The 14429-nt window shown below is 41.1% G+C and overlaps 1 pseudogene; it reads left to right on the top strand.

The window, feature by feature from the left end:
• Positions 1-5297: 5297 nt before the first annotated feature.
• On the top strand, positions 5298-6004 carry LOC147461290 (uncharacterized; annotated as a pseudogene).
• Positions 6005-14429: the final 8425 nt, after the last annotated feature.

Genomic DNA, 14429 nt, shown 5'->3' with positions numbered 1-14429 from the left:
GCTCCACAAAGACGACGGTCTAGACGATCGCCAACTCGTCCCAAGAGGAAATGGTCAACACACAGTCCTTCTCCTTGTCACTCTGAAAGGAAGAGAGGAACTAAAGGAAGAGAAGGTCAAGAAAGTTGTCACCCTCTTCTCCTCCTTCTTCACCTTACTCCTCTCCCAACGAGATCTATGTCTATTCTCCTAGAGAATACAAGAGGGGAGGAAATCGCAAATTATACCCTGCATGGCAAAGACAACAAAAGCTCAAGAAGCTCAAGAGGGAGAAAAGAGTATCTCTTTTCTCACCTATGATGGCACCTTTGGTGCCACTGACAAAGTATTGGCCTTCATCTAACAATTTGATGCGGCCTTTGGAGACGAGGGCTTCACGGAGTCCTCCAAGCTACGCCATGTAGCTATGCACTTCCAAAAATTGTCTCATCAGTGGTGGGCTAGCCTTTGTGGCAATGGTGAAGCCCCAAAGACATGGAAAACTCTACAAGTTTCCATCATGAAGCAATTCCTTGCAAGCGATGCAAAGGACACAGTACTTACCAAATGGCGCAGTTTGAAGCTTCTCTCACATGAGTCTATTCACAAATATGTGGACAAGTTTTGGGATTTACATCTCAAGGCTATTGTCTTCCAAAAGATAGACTTTGCCGAGAAAAAGCAACAATTTTGTGAGGGATTACCGGAAGAAATGGCCGAGTATTTCAACGCCCAACGGCCTGGTTCTATCACCTAAGTAATCCAGCACACCATGGTTTCTTACCGCATCAATTTCCAACAAGGGGCTAGACAGAATGTCAAGCCCATGGAAAACAAATACAAAAATGATGCAAAGAGGAAAACCAATGCCCAAAATTTTTCCCAAGGCACTTGCTATAACAACAACAATAGGTCCAAGGAGAAGGGAGTTTACAAAGGTAAAACAAAACTCTCTCATAAAGATCTTGAAGCTTTTTGCAAGGACCATAAGTGTTTTAAGTGTGGGGAGCAAGGACATAGCTATTGTTCTTGCCTCAGCTCGCAATGAGACTCCTTGGGCTTCCACCATCGAAGCTCCAAAAGAGGATTCTCATTGAAAAGAAAAGGTAAGGGAGCATGATGCCTTCATCTTGTTTGACCCTGTCTCTACTCACAACTTCATATCAGTGAAGTTGGCCACCAAGTTGGGCATTCAAGCTTTCGAGATAGGAGATATTGTAACGGGTGACACAACTTTCAAGGGACAGTAAGCCTCCATAACTCCCTTGATTGGGAAGTTGAGGCTTCATGTCCAAAGCTATGTCAAAAAAGAAGACTTTTTTTATCTCTCCTCTCCAACATGAGGATGCTACCCTAGGGTTGCCATGGTTTGATCGCATGGCTGCCAACATGACGTTCCCTGAAAGGAGAATCTACTTCACCTACAGGGGAAAGAACATGTATATGGATGCTAATGAGTCTGATCGTACTATACCACTTCTAAATTCACTAGCTTTTGATAAGTCAATGAAAAGCTCGATCTCTGCGTACATGATTTTTGTCAAAGAATCCACTAATGACGCTAATGGTTTATCAAATGAAAATGGAGAGTTAGACTTGTCTAACTTTCTAAAAGGATTTCAAGATGTGTTCATCGATAATATCCCTATGGACTTACCTACAGAACGAGGAGATGATGACCATCAAATTGAGCTCCTATCAGGAAGGTCACCGCCTAACAAGCCTCCTTATTGAGTTTCCCAAGCTCAACAAGAGGAGATTATGAGGCAAGTATAATAATTGGTAGACAAAGGGATGGTGAGGCCTAGATCCTCTCCCTTTTGTTCTCCAATCCTTTAAGTGCAAAAGAAAGATGGTATATAACGCATGCGTGTGGAGTCTCGACTATCGTGCACTAAACCATATCACTATCAAAAACAGATTTCCCATACCTCGGGTAGAAGATCTGTTTGATAAGCTATAAGGCTCTACCTTCTTTAGTAGGATTGACCTTAAAAGTGGTTATCATCAAATAAGGGTAGTGGAGGAAGATATCCTGAAGACCGCGTGTCGTACAATGTCTGGTCTTTATGAATATCTAGTCATGCCTTTTGGCTTGACCAATGCACCTGCCACATTTAATCGTTTGATGGGAGAAAATATTTAGATCCTACCATAAGTTCATTGGAGTGTTCTTTGATGATATCATCATCCACTCCAAGTCCTTGGAGGAACACACGCAACATCTCCAAGTGATTTTCCAAGCATTGAGGGAGAACAAGCTTTTTATCAATCAAAAGAAAAGCAAACTTTTCCTTCAAGAGATTCAATACTCAGGTCATATTATCTCTCAAGATGGTATCCGTATGGTACAACCCGAAGCTATCCTTCGGCATGGTAAGATTATCCGATAGTATCTTATTAAATTAAAAAATTATCCATTTGAAGATGCTAGATGGATGCAAGGAATACAGCTTAAGGATAGTATGAACCTTTTCAATGCTTACAATGCTGCACTAGAGCAAGCAAAAGTAAATGCTTTCTTAAGGAACAATGTTTTTGTCTTATAAGAATATTCCTCTTTTGTACACAAATTTAAATAGTATGCATGCTTAGAATCATGTTTGTGATGACGACGTCACTCAAACACCAAGTAGAATTTGTCACTCTACTTTGGGAGTATGATATGGACTAAAGAGTAGACATGCTTGCTGCACCTACATCTCCCAAGCACCAAATGGACTAGTGATCCATTCTGGAATGATGTCGCAGGGTAAAAAGGGATCCTCTACCCCCTAAGAAACGTAGATTAATGACTAAGACTTTATCTCTTCTACCTCATAGTTGAAGACGACTATGATTTCAAGAGAGAGGTAATGTCATAACATCTAATATCTAACCAATCCAAATTATTTTCTTATATTAAACTGATCATTTAATGTGGAAGAATAAACGGGAACAAGAGTTAGAATATAGACATGTGTTTTTGGATTTGTGTCAACACGGGGCCACAATACGGGGCCAAGGTTAAAATGGGTCCAAATGAGAGATGGTATGTTAAAGAGCAATGCTACCTAATCGAGCTTAAAGACCGTAGGGTTAGATTCATTAAAGACCTCCAAAAGTTAGTGCTGAAAAGTCCTTTGACCTTAGGTAAATTAGGGCTAACCTTGAGGTGGGAATCCTACCCAAGCATGAGGTGCTTGTTGGGTTGCTAAGTGTTAGTGGGAACCTTACCCAAAAGCTTGAGGTGTTTCTCACATGCTTCAATGACTAAAGTTCCTGAATTATTTAATTCAAAGATAACTCTCAAGAGGCATGACCCTTTCCATGCTGGATTGACTAAGTCCTTAAAGTATTCCATTCAACCAAATGACTTAATAAGCATAAAAGACACATGTTCAAACGATCCTCCACATGTGGCCCTCGTGATGTGTTTGAATGCTATTGGATAGGTTTTAAAGGGGTCCAATGAGAATTTAGATACATAAAAATAAATAATTAAGTTCTTTCTCTCAAAGAGAAAAAAAGAGGACACATGTCCAAATGAAATAATAATATAATACAAAAGAGAGAGAGAGAGAGAGAGAGAGAGAGAGAGAGAGAGAGAGAGGTGGACCAAGCATGAGAGGGGGGGGGGTATACTCTCCCACACACACACACACACACACACACACACACACACACACATTCTCTCATTGTGTGGAGTGCAAAGGTACGAGCTCCATCTCCTTCTCCAAGCTTGTTGAGAAGTGGAGAGCCTACACTAACAATCTTGGCTATGGAATGCAAATCCAACCCAGAACCATGCTTTAATGCTTAAGCTTGCCATCTTCTTCATCTTCATTACTATGCTATTATGCTATGCTACGCAAGAAGAGTGATGATAAGTGAGGAACTATTTCTTTCTCCTATGGATGATTCTTCTTCCTCTTCCCTACCCTCATTCCTCGCTAGCTCTCTCCACCTTCGAAGGTGTTTGAGGCCGTGGGATAGTTAGTGCTTTTTGCAAAGTTTATGTTAAGCTCGTGATGCATGAAGCTTTCCATCTTCATAGCATCACCAAGGTCACAAGGAACACAAAGGTTGTATTGTAACAAGTCTCTCTTGATGGGAGAATCTATAATACAAACGCCTTTTGGAGGGGTACCCGGCTCCAAGTAAATCCGGTCCTCAACTATTTCATGTTCTCGAATACTCTCTCTGTTGCAGAATTATTGTTCATTCCAAGCTAATTAAGTACTATGTTTATGTTGCTACCATCAATTAAGTTCACCCTTCATGTTTTCGAAGTAATCTCACAAAAATGCTCACTCTAATTCTCTTAATTCCGCTATTCTCAAACTTCATAGGCCATTTCCATTACACCATGCCGGGCTAAGAGTTTGTTGTGAAACTCTACTCCTTTCCACTTCCCATCTTTTGAACCAAGTTTAGTTGTATCTATCATATCCTTGGTCATGACAGCCCAAACTTTATCCTTTTTAGCCAAGGAGATTATAAATTTGGCACACAAGGCCTCAGCATGGGCAACTGGGTTAAAAATTTTGAGACCTCCTTGGTCCACTGGTCGAGCAACTGACTCCCATTAGGAGAACTTTGGACTCACTTTGGGGTCCTATAAGAAGTTCCACGTCATCTTAGAGAGATAAAATAAAAATGTTATATAGGATATTCTAGGTGATGCTTTTTTGCACCAACAAACAACCAGAATGACATTCATTGGTAGCTACCACCTTCTTTTCTTGTCCTTTGTTCTCTTGTCAGAAATCTAAATGAATGTATGACTAATGATTTGAAACACCAATTCACAAGTGTTCCCTCCAAAAACATAAGCTACAGAACTCTATCAACTCTAAACATGGGACTATAGTGATTTTAAATGCAAGCTTATAACCCTTCGCTTCCAAAACTTGAGATATTTCGTTAGTCATAGTGTCTGTTTGTCACTCTATCGACTCTAGGAATAGACAACACTTCTTTTTTGATGAAAACATCAATTTGAACTTGCAATACAACACTTACCCAAAGAAAGAACACATGCATCATCTTCACATTGATGTATTGCAAGAGTACACACCATTGCAGAAACGTAGGAAGGAGTCTTTCTAATCCCAACAAGAGAAAGAACTCAGAAGGAAAAACAAGGAACATCATTTGGATTTGTGGACCAATTGGTCTATTTACCCAAAGGATCCTACAATAAATGCAGCACCTCCCTTTACTAATATCATTAACTTTTTACATTTCACAGGCGATGGTAAGGATGACTATTGGGATACACTGAATATTTGGAAATGCGAGGATTGAATGCGAAAAAGCAACTAGGCCTCCTAGCGATGGAGAACATGCAACTGAAGAAAATTAATGAAGCATGCGCTCAGAATATTTCGTCAAATCAAAATGAGATCCATGCAACATAGAGAATATGAAGATTGGTAGTGACGGCCTAAAAAAATGAATACGAGGTTTAAGGTAACTCAAAGTTTGTTTCTACTTTTTTGAGACCCTCGTGGCCAAATTTGTTGAGTTCCAGGCTTCTCTTTTGGATTCTGGAACCTGGACAAGATACTCCTACCTCTCCTTCACCTCCATAACCACAAATTACTTGCTACCCAGCGCGAGCACGGAAGCCCTCAGCACATTCGACGCCATCGCTACCATTGCAGAGATGCATGCCGATGAGATGAGCTTAAATTTGAGCATTCAAGCATTTCCAAGTTTCCAAGCCTGGTGAAAATACGTATACAGATGCACCAAAGCTGGGGCAAGCTGCACCGATAGGATGGGCGACTACGCAGTGCTTGCCTCACGGCTTCTTCCCAAAGATCTTCTACAAAGTGATGGCAGCGCAGAGGTTTTCTACAGCTTTCATGGAGATTTTTGGCATGGGGGTGGACAAAATCATTGGGCATCTACTCGCCGGGCGCGGGCTGTGGCAAAGATAGAGGTGGACAATGCAGTGAACCCAGCATGGCACACCACATTGTGGCATGTGATAGTGGTGGCAACTTGGACATGGGACAAAGATTGCGCGGGAACGTAGCGACACAAGAGCTGGCTAGTTATGAGTGCAAATGGGCTGCTATAGGAGCTCACTCCTCAATCCGGATGCTACATGAACAAGGCCGACTACAATGAGCCCCATTGGCAAACCTCCTTCTTTGGCAGCAACTTTGAGAGGCTGACAACCATAAAGTAGAAGGCCTGTCTATCTGTTGCTCTATCGACTCTAGGAATGGACATCACTTCTTTTTCTGATGAAAAACTCAATTTGAACTTGCAATCCTCAACCCCTTCATCTTCAACACTTACCCAAAGAAGGAACACATGCATCATCTTCATGTTGATGTATTGCAAGAGTACACATCATTGTAAAAACGTAGGAAAGAGTCTTTTTAATCCCAAATGGAGAAAGAACTGAGAAGGAAAAACAAGGAACATCATTTGGATTTGTGGACCGATGGGTCTATTAACCCAAAGGATCCTACAACAAATGTGGCACCTCCCTTTACTAATATCACTAAACTTTTACATTTCACAGGCGATGGCAAGGATGGGCTATTAGGATACACTGAACATTTGGAAATCCGAGGATCGAATGCAGAAAAGCAAATAGACCTCCCAACGATGGAGAACATGCAATTGAAGAAACTTACTGAAGCATGCAACCAGAATTTCATCAAATAGAGAGACAATCCAAAGCCTTGAGAAGAATATCACAAGTTTGTGTATGAAATACACCGTGCTTGGGAGTCAAAAAAAAAAAAGAGATTCATGCAACATAGAAAATATGAAGACTAGTAGCGATGGCCTAAAACAACAAATACGAGATTTAAGGTAACTCAAAGTTTGTTTCTACTTTTGTACCATATATATACTTTACACTTTCTTATGATTGATCATGACGCATGGTGCTTTCTTTGCAAGTCTTTGATACATCCAAACTCGAATAGAGCAAGTTCCAATGCCGGAGTGGATTACAGTAGTCTAGCTCCAAAACAAGCAGTTGAAGAGATGAAAACTCTTAAAAACTTTGATAAATTTAAAGGGAGGCTCCTTACCTCCTTCATGAAGTAGAATCAACTGGAGCCAATGGAAGTGCAAGCAATACTTGATGAGAGTGGCATCTCGCATATGGATACATGGCACTCTTCAAAGCATTAGCTAAAAAGAGGATCATATCCATCACATGTAAAGACTACACGTTGACACTTAAATGATGAGGTGTTTGAGAAACTTGAATCACCATTCCATACTGAAGCAACATTTATAGGCAAGGGAGGGAGAGAGGTACAATTTAATGAGCATAACAACATCTTTGTTGATCTTGAAGCATTGCAAAGGTATGTAGCTCACTTCTTTGATATGAGTCAAGTGGAGTGCAATAGGGTTCTCAAGTTTTCTTTGAAGCTCGACCAGTGAAAGATCCTAAAGAACAGGAAGCTAGAGAGAGTCACCATTACCCTCATGAATATAGCTTTGGATCCATCAATAACCAAAGAGGACCCACGATGCAGTTAAAAAATAATATTCTGACGCTATGATCATTTGAGATATACTTGGTTTAATCTATAATAACAAAAATATTGCATAAATGTTTCTTGGCTTTATGTTCCTTTTTTCACATGCAGGTTGATGAAGAAGATTTTGAAATCCTCCATTGGGTTTTTAGTCAAACCCAGATTCCTTCTATCATCAGTGAGACCAAAGAAATGGAGGTGTTCTTTCAGTGGAGTGATTTGCATTGGTGACTAAAAAGTCAAATGGCACATGACAAGTGATTTAAAGACTCTTAATTGCATATACAACATAACACATTGTGCATCTGTGGGAAAAATTCATGTTCATACTGCATGGCCGATGCACAATCTCTTGAGAGTGTGCAATGGAGTAGAGCTCCCCCAACAGACATCTTCAAGATAAGGTTTTTTAGGCAGTGCTTGATATTCCTTTGTGTGAGTTCACGTTTGTACACTCCATGCACTTTGTACAATAATTGAAAAGGTGGTTCATTTGTACATATGTTTTGCATGGACCTTAAAGCCAGTGAGCGAGTCAAAAAAAGTCATCAAAGCATTAGAGAAAGTTCTCTCAAAGTACATTGGTCTGCATGGAGGAAATTTAAAAATCAAAGAGGACCCTAAGATGTCTCAAGGTCGTTACAAGGTACCAAGGAAAGCATCGATAGGCCGCATGAAGGCCAAAAGTTTTCTTGGGTTTAGCCTCAAAGAGTCTAATAGAGAGGAGAAGAGAAACCTGTTCAACAAATGGAAACAGTTACATAGAGTGGCTAAAGACAATGATCGTGGTGGGGCGATCCAAAATCACAAGAAAAATGTGTGGAAATCACTTGATAAAATCTTCCACTATGTTGAGCAGCATTCGGGGGATGAAAGTAAGCTCACATCATTTCAAGCAGCCTTGCTGAATTTGAAGAAGGCGTACCTAACAGGGTGGGGTGGGCACAATACCTAGCAGGGTGGAGTGGGCACCATATCACTCAGTACATGGAGAGTTAGCATGTTCTATATGCAAACAATATATGCTCCATAACTCCCTACTCTACTCACCATTTTGATTTATTCCAATGCAGCATATACTATTAACCGTGGTCCATATTTTGCCAAGACATATGGCTCATTATCAATAGGGTCAACACAAGGCATGGAAAATACCCACTACATGGAAAGATCACGTTACTTTAAGCACATCAGACATGAGGAGGCAAAAATAGAGCCAATAGCCTACTAGAGTTACACCAATGAACTTATAGACGGCTTATACATAGAGCAAGGTAGAAGGAGATTCTTAAGAGCAAAAAAATTACATGTTCTTTACAACTCATCCACAAAGAGAAGAAGCAAAGGGCTTTGGTAAACTCAAATGTGAGGGAGCACCATGAGACGTGGCGATAGTCACGAGTCCAGAGTGGGAGAATATGGGCCTAATCCCGTTGTTTTTATTCTCTTCATTGCACCCCCTTCTTCCTCACTATGTAACTCTTTGACGTGCACACCCCTTAGCCAAAATCTTTCCTATGTTGATGACAGAATCCCCGCAGGAATCAAGCGTCTTCTGTCCCTTAAAAATAGCCTTTTGTTGTATGGATCCAGTCTCTTCGGGTCTTCGACTCTTGCCGCCAGGGCATGAGCTATGTAGGACATGAAATAGGGGGCCTTGAGTGCTTGGCACCCATACCCGATGCCAAACATGCATAGAGAAAACTATTTCTCTATCAAAATTATCCTTTTGGTGTTCAGTGGCACGGGGTACCCACCACACAATCTTGTAATAACTTTCATTGCAAACAAAGGGAACTTTGCGTTGTCCTTGGAGTATTTCTTGTGGTATATTATGATCTACAAAATGATATTAAAACATTCATGGATTATTATCGAGATGCGTACAATAGAGTCAAGTACTTGAATTGTTTCTACAAACCTTTTCATGGTTAAAATGTCCGGTGTAGTGAGACAATGCCGCATCCTTGCCTTGCACTCCAGTGACAAGTCCTTGCCTTGAGCCTCCTGCTCTTCTAAGGAAATTATTGTCATACACAAGCAACTATCAACAATCCGATTGATATCCTTGCATCAATTTGATCTTAAGTTACCCAATATGGGGAAGGTGTACATGGGTTGGTATAATACTCAAGAAAGTTTGAACTCTCCTTTAGAGCTTAAAAATTGTTGATTAAGCCTTGGGGAGAGCATGGCAGAGAATGGTTCAGTTGCAGAACACCTAAATGACTTTAACACAAACATAAGTCAACTTCGATCGGTGAAAATCAATTTCGATGACGAAGTGCGAGCTCTCCTTATACTATCATCTCTACCAGATAGTTGGGACAGCCTTGTGACGGCTGTAAGTAATTCTATCTCTGGCACAAATACTCTTAAGTTTGATGATGTTGTGGGTGTTCTCCTAAGCGAGGAAATGCGAAGGAGAAGCATAATAGAATCATCAAGTGCTGCACTATCAGTGGAAACAAGAGGAAGTCCTAAGGAGAGGTTCAAAAACCAAAAGGGTCGTGATCGCTCAAGACTGAGCAAATCACGCACAAAGTCAGTTCTTGAATGTTGGAACTACGGCAAGAAGGTCCACGTCAAGAAGGATTGCTGGTCCAAGAAGAAGAAGGAGACTGAGTCTCAAGACAACAAGCCAACATCAGAGGCCAATGTGGCAGGTAAAGTAGAGCAAGATGCTCTAATTCTCTCATTAGAAAATGTGTCTAATTCCTGGATAGTAGATTCCGGGGCTTCATTCCATGCGACACCACACAAGCAACATTTCCAAGATTACACCAAAGGTAATTTTGGGTATGTATACTTGGGAGATGATGAAGCTTGTGAGATTGTCGACGGTAAAGGTACAGTTTCTGTGAAAACTGCTAACGGAAATGAATGGAAGCTTAAAGATGTTAGGCATGTTCCTTCTCTTCGGAAAAACTTGATCTCTACAGGACAATTGGACAATGAAGGTCACAACATTGCATTCGGAAACAAACGGTGGAAGATCTCAAAGGGATCTTTGGTGGTTGCCAAGGGAGAAAAGGTCGGTACACTTTACTTGTATACTACGAGCACGCAACCTTCAGCTTGTGTAGCAACTACAGAAGTTGACAGTGCGGTGTGGCACTACCGGCTTGGGCATATGAGTGCCAAAGGAATGCAAATCCTTCAAACAAAGAAGCTTCTGCCAGGTTTGAAAGAAGTGGACTTAGAGTTCTGTGAAGATTGTGTTTATGGTAAACAAAAGAGGGTAAAATTTCAAAAATCAGGAAATGAAAGAAAAAATAAAAAACTTGAGCTGGTTCATTCTGATGTTTGGGGTCCTGCAAGTACACCATCACTTGGTGGCTCATTGTACTATGTAACATTCATAGACGATGCGACTAGAAAAACATGGGTTTATGTCATGAAGAATAAATCCGATGTATTTTCCATATTTCAAAGGTGGAAAGCCTTTGTGGATAATGAAACATGTACCAAGGTTAAATGCCCCAGATCCGACAATGGAGGTGAATATTGCAGCCAAGCTTTTGAAAGCTTTTGTGCTAGCAATGGAATTCGGAGGCAAAGGACAACCCCAAGGACACCTCAACAAAATGGGATTTCGGAAAGGATGAACAGGAAAATCATGGAGCGAGCACGAAGCATGCTGCTACATGCAGGCCTACCGCTTGAGCTTTGGGCGGAAGCTGTAAGTACGTCCGTGTATTTAATCAACCGGTCACCCTCAATGGCATTGGATGGGGGAGTTCCAGAAGAGGCATGGACAGGTAAACCAGTGAATTATGCATTTCTCAAAGTGTTTGGGTGTGAGGCTTTCATGCACATAGATAGAAGCCTAAGATCAAAGCTAGATGCAAAGTCCAAAAAGTGTTTCTTCATTGGCTATGGAGAAGGTGACTTTGGGTATCGCCTATGGAATTCTGAAGATGGTAAAATCTTAAGGAGTAGGGATGTAATTTTTAACGAACTAAATATGTACAAAGATTACTTGGAAAGAAAACAAACAAAAGAAATAGGTGATGAGTACATGGAGCTTGAGGACGGTGAAGACTCAAGGACTGCAAACAGTGACAATGTGCAACAACGTCAACCAAATGAGGAGCCTCAACCTATTCCCCGAAGATCTACAAGAGCAAGTAGACCTCCAGAAAGGTTTGTTCCTTCCTTCAACCATCTCTTGATCTCAGATTCTGGAGAGCCAGAATCATACGAAGAAGCTATGCAACATGAATCCAAAGAAGAATGGACGAAGAGCATGCAAATGGAGATGGACTCACTACATCGCAACCAAACATGGGAGTTGGTTGAGTTGCCTAAAGGTAATCGGGCACTTCAAAATAAATGGGTGTACAAGCTGAAGGAAGAAGAAGGTGGGAAGAAAAGGTACAAGTCTAGGCTTGTGGTAAAAGGGTTTTTTCAAAAGAAAGGTATTGACTTCAATGAAATATTTTCTCTTGTTGTAAAAATGAACTCAATTAGGCTTGTCTTAAGCCTTGTGGCTGCTCATGATCTAAATCTCGAGCAAATGGATGTAAATACGGCATTCCCTCACGGTGACTTAGAGCAGGAAATCTACATGCTTCAACCAAAGGGGTATGAAGTAAAAGGTAAGGAGAAAATGGTTTGCAGATTAAAGAAGAGCTTGTATGGTTTAAAGCAAGCATCAAGACAATGGTACTTAAAGTTTGATCGATGGATGTTGGATCATGGATTCATAAGATGCAACTCGGATCACTGCGTCTACACGAAGAATTTGGGAGATGGGAAATTCATCATCCTAATGTTGTATGTTGATGACATGTTGATTGCAAGTGCTAACATGCAGGACATCAAAGACCTAAACGAGGAGCTGTCTAAATATTTTTCAATGAAAGATTTAGGTGCTGCAAAGAGGATACTTGGTATGAAAATATCAAGGGACAGGACGAAGAAGACAATAAAGCTATCTCAAGAAGATTACATCAAGAAGGTACTAGAAAGGTTTGCAATGCAAAATGCAAAATGCAAAACCAGCTTCTACACATTTGGCTGGTCATTTCAAACTAACAAAGGATATGTGTTCAAAGACACAAGAGGAGATAGCCTATATGTCTAAAGTTCCATATGCTGCAGCGGTAGGTTCTCTAATGTATGCTATGATCTGGACAAGGTTAGACATTGCACATGTAGTGGGAGTTGTGAGTAGATTCATGGACAACCCAGGTAAAGAGAATTGGCAAGCTGTGAAGTGGATACTTAGGTATCTAAAAGGGACAACAACAAATGCTTTGTATTTTGGAGGAACTGATATTTTTCTAGAAGGGTATGCTGATGTAGATATGGCAGGTGACAAAGATACTCGAAGGAGCACTATTGGCTATGTGTTCACAATTGGAGGCACAACAGTAAGCTGGGCTTCAAAGATGCAGAAAATGGTTTCACTTTCTACCACGGAAGCAGAGTATGTAGCAATGATGGAGGCAAGCAAAGAAATTCTGTGGCTTCACAGATTCTTAGAAGATCTTGGATTCAAACAAGACAATTGTGTCTTGTACAGTGATAGCCAAAGCGCTATCCATCTTGCGAAGAACTTAGCCTTTCATTCAAGGACAAAGCACATTGAGGTGAGATATCACTTCATACGCACTCTTTTGGAAGAGGGACATCTAAAGCTAGGAAAGGTGCATACAAGTGAAAATCCTGCAGACCAGACATGTTTACAAAGGTGGTCAACAAGGAGAAGTTGAGCTTTTGCTCATCCTCAATCGGCATTCAAGGATAAGAAGCCAGGATGGAAAGCAGTCACAGGTTTGGTTTTGAGATCAGTCTCCAAGTGGGAGATTGTTAAGTATGGAGCATGATTTACCTTGTAATCTTCTATGGTGAAAGCGCACATTTGTAAGGCTCCCATTTATGAGGAGAAGACATCGTGCGTGAAGGAATATCACTTGCCGAAAACCAAAATTTTCATGGCAAAAAATGACTTGCTTTGATACTAGTTGTTAGGGAATATGACGTAGCTAAGTAGATAATTGAGTAGTTTACTTAAAGGAGAGAGATAATTTTCACACATGAGAGATTGTAGAGAGAGAGAGAGAGAGTGCACACACGATATACGTGGTTCACCCAAAGTAGGCTACGTCCATGGGAAAGCAACCACTCAATGGCTTTAGTACTTCAAAACAAGAAGTAGATTACAAAGGGATTATACCCTTTTGGAGCTCCCGTCTTGCTTCACTCTCACCACCTCACATCAACTTCACAATGCTTCACAATCCGTTTCTATGTGTAGAAAAGGCTGTCCACAGATCACCGGCCATTGACTATCAACCACCGGCCAACCGGTTGGCCGTTTTCCTACCACTTTCCGGCCATAATATTTCAACAAAAAGGAATATTCCGACGAGCATGGCCGTAAAATTTTTTATTTTTGACGAGTGATTTTTCTTCACGCTGGCTTCTTCTCATAACGGGGGCCTTATAAATGTGCATTTTCAATACAAAAAATTACAAGGGGTAAATCAGGCTCCATACTTAACATTTCTAGCTATGACTTCATAAACATCTGCACTAAAAGCGACCATTTGGGCAATGATCTCAATACTGAAAGTCTAGCCCACAACAAGGCATGGATTGCTCTTATCCCATAAATCAAGAATCTCAATTGCACGATTATTTTGAGATGCAGACCAATGAAATTTTCCCCTCGCCGGAATATTCCTTTTTTCCGGAATATTATGGCCGGACGGTGGCCGAAAAGTGGTCGAAAAACAACCGTCGGTTGGCCGGTGGCCGGTAGTCAATGGCCGGTGGCCGGTTGTCGGAAGTCAATGGCCGGTGGGCCGGTGGCCGAATTCAATGGATGGTGGCCGAATTCAAAAGTGGACTTGTCTTCTCAAGGGCGGCCACACATGGACGGACTGGAGGGTCCGATTTGGACTTATCTACACAAGGGCGGCTACACATGGCTGCCTC

Source organism: Adiantum capillus-veneris, chromosome 3 (genome assembly GCF_014529385.1).
Source record: "Adiantum capillus-veneris isolate H3 chromosome 3, ASM1452938v2, whole genome shotgun sequence".
Classification (NCBI taxonomy): Eukaryota; Viridiplantae; Streptophyta; class Polypodiopsida; order Polypodiales; family Pteridaceae; genus Adiantum; species Adiantum capillus-veneris.
Note: the sequence above shows the minus strand (reverse complement) of the source record. Positions and strands in the feature narration are given on the sequence as shown.